Below are 7,834 nucleotides of genomic sequence, written 5' to 3' on the forward strand. Positions count from 1 at the left end.
AGTCTGGAAACAGGGAGACGCGATGTGAGGGTTGGGATGTTTCAGGATGTTTGACAGAGGGCCTCGTTTCCTCGTAGTTTCGTGGTGCTAGGGCTAATGCAAGGCTAGTGGATGTCTATGGAATCAGCTAGCCTGCGTTAACCTCTTACCACCCGCCAAAAACAAACACATTCTCTCCTCTTTGCCATTGTCGTCACTTTTTATTTCCCGCATGTGTTTTTGTCACTTTTTTAATACTTTTTTTACTGGATTTTTGTCTTTTTTTGTTGGATTTTTGTCACTTTTTTGTTGGATTTTTGTCTTTTTTTGTTGGATTTTTGTCTTTTTTCTGATGGATTTTTGTCACTTTTCTGCTGGATTTTTGTCACTTTTTTGTTGGATTTTTGTCTTTTTTTGCTGGATTTTTGTCATGTTTTGTTGGATTTTTGTCTTTTTTTGCTGGTTTTTTGTCTTTTTTTGCTGTTTTTTTGTCTTTTTTCTGCTGGTTTTTTGTTTTTTTTCTGCTGGATTTTTGTCATTTTTTTATTGGATTTTTGTCATTTTTCTGCTGGATTTTTGTCTTTTTTCTGCTGGATTTTTGTCTTTTTTCTGCTGTATTTTTGTCATTTTTTGCTGGATTTTTGTCATTTTTTTTGCTGGATTTTTGTCTTTTTTTCTGTTGGATTTTTGTCTTTTTTTGCTGTTTTTTTGTCTTTTTTTACTGGAATTTTGTATTTTTTCTACTAATTTTTTTTTTTTTTTACTGAATTTATTTTTTTTTTCTACTGGATTTTTGTCATTTTTTTATTGGATTTGTGTTATTTTTCTACTGGATTTTTGTCATTTTTCTGCTGGATTTTTGTCTTTTTTCTGCTGGATTTTTGTCTTTTTTCTGCTGGATTTTTGTCATTTTTTTTGCTGGATTTTTGTATTTTTTCTACTAATTTTTTTTTTTTTTTTACTGATTTTTTTTTTTTTTTCTACTGGATTTTTGTCATTTTTTTTATTGGATTTTTGTTTTTTTTCTACTGGATTTTTGTCATTTTTCTGCTGGATTTTTGTCATTTTTCTGCTGGATTTTTGTCTTTTTTTCTGTTGGATTTTTGTCTTTTTTTCTGTTTTTTGGTGCTTTTTTTGCTGTTTTTTTGTCTTTTTTCTGCTGGATTTTTGTCTTTTTTTCTGTTGGATTTTTGTCTTTTTTTGCTGTTTTTTTGTCGTTTTTTACTGGAATTTTGTATTTTTTCTACTAATTTTTTTTTTTTTTTACTGATTTTTTTTTTTTTTTCTACTGGATTTTTGTCATTTTTTTATTGGATTTTTGTTATTTTTCTACTGGATTTTTGTTATTTTTCTACTGGATTTTTGTCATTTTTCTGCTGGATTTTTGTCTTTTTTCTGCTGTATTTTTGTCTTTTTTCTGCTGAATTTTTGTCATTTTTTGCTGAATTTTTGTCATTTTTTCTGCTGGATTTTTGTCATTTTTTGCTGGATTTTTGTCATTTTTTTTGCTGGATTTTTGTCTTTTTTTCTGTTGGATTTTTGTCTTTTTTCTGTTTTTTTGTCCTTTTTTTGCTGTTTTTTTGTCTTTTTTCTGCTGGATTTTTGTCATTTTTCTGCTGGATTTTTGTCTTTTTTCTGCTGGATTTTTGTCTTTTTTCTGCTGAATTTTTGTCATTTTTTGCTGAATTTTTGTCATTTTTTCTGCTGGATTTTTGTCATTTTTTTTGCTGGATTTTTGTCTTTTTTTCTGTTGGATTTTTGTCTTTTTTTGCTGTTTTTTTGTCTTTTTTTACTGGAATTTTGTATTTTTTCTACTAATTTTTTTTTTTTTTCTACTGGATTTTTGTTATTTTTCTACTGGATTTTTGTCATTTTTCTACTGGATTTTAGTTATTTTTCTACTGGATTTTTGTCATTTTTTTGCTGGATTTTTGTCTTTTTTTCTGTTGGATTTTTGTCTTTTTTTCTGTTTTTTTGTCCTTTTTTTGCTGTTTTTTTGTCTTTTTTCTGCTGGATTTTTGTCTTTTTTTCTGTTGGATTTTTGTCTTTTTTTGCAGTTTTTTTTGTCTTTTTTTACTGAATTTTGTATTTTTTCTACTAATTTTTTTTTTTTTTTTTACTGAAATTTTTCTTTTTTTTCTACTGGATTTTTGTCATTTTTTTTATTGGATTTTTCTTATTTTTCTACTGGATTTTTGTTATTTTTCTACTGGATTTTTGTCATTTTTCTGCTGGATTTTTGTCTTTTTTCTGCTGGATTTTTGTCTTTTTTCTGCTGAATTTTTGTCATTTTTTGCTGGATTTTTGTCATTTTTTTTGCTGGATTTTTGTCTTTTTTTTCTGTTGGATTTTTGTCTTTTTTTGCTGTTTTTTTTGTCTTTTTTTAATGGAATTTTGTATTTTTTCTACTAATTGTTTTTTTTTTTTTACTGAATTTTTTTTTTTTTTCTACTGGATTTTTGTCATTTTTTTATTGGATTTTTGTTATTTTTCTACTGGATTTTTGTTATTTTTCTACTGGATTTTTGTCATTTTTCTGCTGGATTTTTGTCTTTTTTCTGCTAGATTTTTGTCATTTTTTGCTGGATTTTTGTCATTTTTTCTGCTGGATTTTTGTCATTTTTTGCTGGATTTTTGTCATTTTTTTTGCTGGATTTTTGTCTTTTTTCTGTTGCATTTTTTTCTTTTTTTCTGTTTTTTTGTCTTTTTTTCTGCTGGATTTTTGTCTTTTTTTCTGTTGGATTTTTGTCTTTTTTTACTGGAATTTTGTATTTTTTCTACTAATTGTTTTTTTTTTTTTTACTGAATTTTTTTTTTTTTTCTACTGGATTTTTGTCATTTTTTTATTGGATTTTTGTTATTTTTCTACTGGATTTTTGTCATTTTTCTGCTGGATTTTTGTCTTTTTTCTGCTGGATTTTTGTCTTTTTTCTGCTAGATTTTTGTCATTTTTTGCTGGATTTTTGTCATTTTTTTCTGCTGGATTTTTGTCATTTTTTGCTGGATTTTTGTCTTTTTTCTGCTGGATTTTTGTCTTTTTTTCTGTTGGATTTTTGTCTTTTTTTGCTGTTTTTTTTGTCTTTTTTTACTGGAATTTGTATTTTTTCTACTAATTTTTTTTTTTTTTTTTTACAGAATTTTTTTTATTTTTCTACTGGATTTTTTCATTTTTTTGCTGTTTTCTTTGTCTTTTTTTCTGCTGGATTCAACAAAAAGTGACCAAAAAGAAAAAAGAAAAAAAAAACATAAAAAAGGTGACACAACACAGCAACAACGCGAGGAAAAAGATCAGTTTTGTGGGTCTTAGCTTTCAAATGAGGTGCTACACAGGCCTATATAACAGCCAAAGAGGACAGAATGCATTTGGTTCATTTGGTATAGAGGTTAAGTCGAAGGGGACTCACCTTCACATTATTCCTCTGATGAAGCTCCTCGTGTGTGGAAACAGACGGAGCTTTGAGCCTAAATAAAGGCCAGTGGAAACCTCCCTCGCGGCGTCACCGTGAACACGCGGGACAGAACTATTCCTGCCACAGAGGAGGCCTGTGCGAGGGGACACTTCCCCGGGAGCACCCCCTCGCTGTGGTCGCCTCCGGCCACAGCCGCACACGCCTCGGCAAACGCTCTCAGCTTATAAACCATACGGCGGCGCGTTTCTGTGGAGCTTCAGGGGATTTATTTACTTCGAGAGTTCGTAATGGTCCTGAAGAAGCGGCGTTTTAAAGCAAACAAACAGACATTTAAAACAGATGCTCAGCTCTTCGGGAGGTGGTGAAAGTAGGCCTGCCCCGATAATTACTATATCGACCTTAGCGCTCGATAAGAAAAATGAAGAACGACAACATTTGAGTGTGAAGACAGCACTGAGCACATCCCCCGTGTCCCGCATGTATCCAGATCATTTATAGATCTGCTTTTGGAGAGAGGCGGGTGTAGAAAAAGGGCTGCGCTACTACGGAGCGTCGCTGATTCTGACTACACTGCAAAAAGTGGATTCTAAGCAAGTAAAAATGTCTTACTTTAAGAAATAAGTTCTTATTTTTTCCCTAAAAAGTCAGAATGTTTTGTGGAGCAAAGTTTTCTTGAGAAAAAAAATCTTGTAAAAAATAAAATCCAGCCATTTCTTGTTCAGATAAATTTGCTAAAAACATGATAATTTATGTTGTAACAAGAAAGAAAATCTTTTTGAATCTTCTTCAGTTTTAGACAAAGAAAAACTCAGATCAAAACTCTTAATGTAAGAACTGCTTCTCACAGAGAGATAAAACATTCCATTCTTTAAAGTGGGCGGCTCGGTGGCACAGCGGTTAGAGCCTCAGCTTCACAGCTCGAAGGTCCCGGGTTCGATTCCCACCAGGACGGGGCCTTTCTGTGTGGAGCATGTTCTCCCCGTGTCTGCCACTAAAAACATGTACAATAGGTGATTCCTCCAGCAGTGTGATTCTGACCATCAGCCTGGCTCCACATCATGGAGACGGGTCTCCGGGCGCGGCAATACTTTCCTTAAATATTAGTATTTATTAACAACATTTTGCTCAAAAATGTGTAATTTAGAACATTTTACTTAAATCAAGCAACATTTAAGTAAAATATCCACAATTTTTCACTAAATAAGAATAGTTTTCCTTAAATTATTCCATTTTCTGAGGACATTTTGCTTAATTCTAGTTATTTATTTGCTTAAACTTAGTGTTTTCTTTCTTGTTTTATGAAGAAAAATATTCTGGAAAAAGAATTCTTAGCAAGAAAAAACATGCTGAGCCCATTGGCAGAAATTTGTCCTTAAAACAAGACAAAATGTCAACAGTCTTTTTGTCATTTTTCTGCTGGATTTGTTTTTTTTTTCTGCTGAATTTTTGTCACTTTTTTTTTGCAGTTTTTTTGTCTTTTTCTGCTGGATTTTTGACATTTTTTTTGCTGGATTTTTGTCATTTTTTGGCTGGATTTTTGTCATTTTTTTGCTGCTCTTTTGTCATTTTGTGGTCACTTTTTAGCTCTTTTTTGTCGAGAAAACATGTTCAGGTGGGAGTTAAGAGGTTAAAAACAGTGTGACTGTTTTTAATGCAGGCTAGCTGATACCATAGACACGCACTAGCCTTGCATTAGCCTAGCGCCACGAAACTCTTCAAACATAAGAACTGCATGAATTAGAAAATCACACACCAGCGTGGAGGCAGGTGGACGAAGTGTCTTGCCCAAGTGTAGAGATCCTCCTCAGAGCGTCAGAGCGGCGAGAGCAGGAATGCAGCTCACGGACACAGTGGGTTTGTGGGGTTTGCACTGAGTCAACAAACGGCTATTTCTGCTGTGTCTGGGTCTACAACGAGACTCTACAACGAGACTCTACAACGAGACTCTACAACGAGACTCTACAACGAGACCCTACAGTCAGTGACGAGAGGCCTGACGTATTGATTATATTGGCTCTAATTAGTGTATGTTTTATTATGTTGGAAGAACATGTCCCGCTCAAAAATCCAGCAGAAAAAATGAAAAAAATCCAGCAAAAAAATGACAAAAATTCAGCAAAAAAGTGACAAAAATCCAGCAAAAAAATTACAAAAATCCAGCAGAAAATGACAAAAATCCAGCAGAAAAATGACAAAAATCCAGCAGAAAAATGACAAAAATCCAGCAGAAAAATGATAAAAATCCAGCAGAAAAAAAGACAAAAATCCAGCAGAAAAATGATAAAAATCCAGAGGAAAAATGACAAAAATCCAGCAGAAAAATGATAAAAATCCAGCAGAAAAAAAGACAAAAATCCAGCAGAAAGTGACAAAAATCCAGCAAAAAAATGACAAAAATCCAGCAAAAAAATGATAAAAATCCAGCAGAAAAAGACAAAAATCCAGCAGAAAAATGATAAAAATCCAGCAAAAAAATGACAAAAATCCAGCAGAAAAATGTCAAAAATCCAACAAAAAAATGATAAAAATTCAACAAAAAAATGATAAAAATCCAGCAGAAAAATGACAAAAATCCAGCAGAAAAATGACAAAAATCCAGCAGAAAAATGACAAAAATCCAGCAAAAAATGACAAAAATCCAGCAAAAAAAATGACAAAAATCCAGCAAAAAAATGACAAAAATCCAGCAAAAAAAATGATAAAAATCCAGCAAAAAATGACAAAAATCCAGCAAAAAAATGATAAAAATCCAGCAAAAAAATGACAAAAATCCAGCAGAAAAGTAATAAAAAAAGTGACAAAAATGACAAAAAATGTGATAAAAATTTTACAAAAATGTGACAAAAATTTGATAAAAAAATACAAAAAATTGTCAAAAAAATGGAAGGAGGAAGGGTGGGTATATAGTGAACCTGGTCTTTCCCTGGTTTAACCCATTGCTCTCTCTCTGTTCACTTCCTGCTAAAAGGATCCATTAACAGATTCCTCGCTCCATCTTGGCTCCGCCCTCTCTGGGCCCCGCCCTGCTGGTGCCTCCCCTGGTCTTTGCTCTCTGTGTCCTGTGCTCTCGATCACCCTCCGCCTGAACATGTGTCCCGTGTTTACGCCTCATTAGACCCACGTCAGGTCAGGAAGGTCACGAGGGCGGGATGTAAGAGCTTGACCTTTGACCCGCAGCTTGACCCGCCTCACTCTGATCGATACGAAAGGGGAAGTGAGAATTAACAGCTCTCAATTCTACTGACTTAAGTCGACATCTCCATGGAAACGAAAAGTTATGGTCATGTTTTAGCAGAGGTGAGAGAGCGGGTGAAATCTTACGCGGTGCGGCTTGAAGATGACACAACCCTTAACCCCTTAACTCCCGCCTGAACCGAGCACATTTTCTCCAGTTTGGCTTTACCCCAATCTAAAAGCTTCTGGAAAAAAGGTGAGAAAATAGAGACAGGACTGAGACGAAAACAATGATGGAAATGTGAGAAAAAAATTATGAAAAAGTAACAAAAAATTTATGAAAATTTGACCAAAAAAAATGACAAAAAATGACAAAAAGTGACAAAAAAATGACAAAAATGTGATAAAAAAAAGACAAAAAAAAAAGACAAAATATGACAAAAAATGACAAAAAATGACAAAAATGACAAAAAATGACAAAAAAATGACAAAAATGTGACAAAAATGTGACAAAAATGTGATAAAAAATGACCAAAAAAATGACAAAATATGACAAAAAATGACAAAAATGACCAAAAAAAATGACAAAAAGTTTCAAAAATGAGTTGAATACCCAACAAAAAAATCTGATGACGTGAGGAAAAAGATCCTCTTGGTTCAGACGGGAGTTAAGAGGTAAATCAAGAGTTGTTGTGATCTTAGTTTTTCTTAAAATAAGAAAAAAATATTCTTTGTCTTAAGCTGAAGAAGATTCAAAAAGTTTTTCTTTCTTGTCACAAGAAAATGTTTTGCATGTTTTTAGCACTTAAAGAAATGGCTGGATTTTATTTCCTACAATAAGATTTTTTTTCCTCACGAAAACTTTGCTCAGTGAAACATTATTACTTTTTGGGGAAAATATAAGAACTTATTTCTTAAAGTAAGACATTTATTACTTGCTTAGAATCCACTTGTTGCAGTGTACATCAGGTCATTATACAATCAAACTATACACCACAAAAAGTAAATATCAAGCATTGGCTTAAATGACTTGAATTGGGGAAATGTATCTTGTTTAGAGCGGTTTTCACTCATTTACAAATCAATCAAATCAAATCAAAACAACTTTGTTCATCCCAATGGGCAATTCTGTTCACTGCTCTCTGGTCATAAAAACAGTAAATGGAGACACAAACAACCGTATACAGAGGTCATGAACTTTAGACACTTTTCCTGATCGGACCGGGTTTACTTTCCTTGTTTGAGGACATTTCAGACCAGTTCTAGGGTAT

This window comes from Gobius niger (genome assembly GCF_951799975.1).
Source record: "Gobius niger genome assembly, chromosome: 22".
Taxonomy (NCBI): Eukaryota; Metazoa; Chordata; class Actinopteri; order Gobiiformes; family Gobiidae; genus Gobius; species Gobius niger.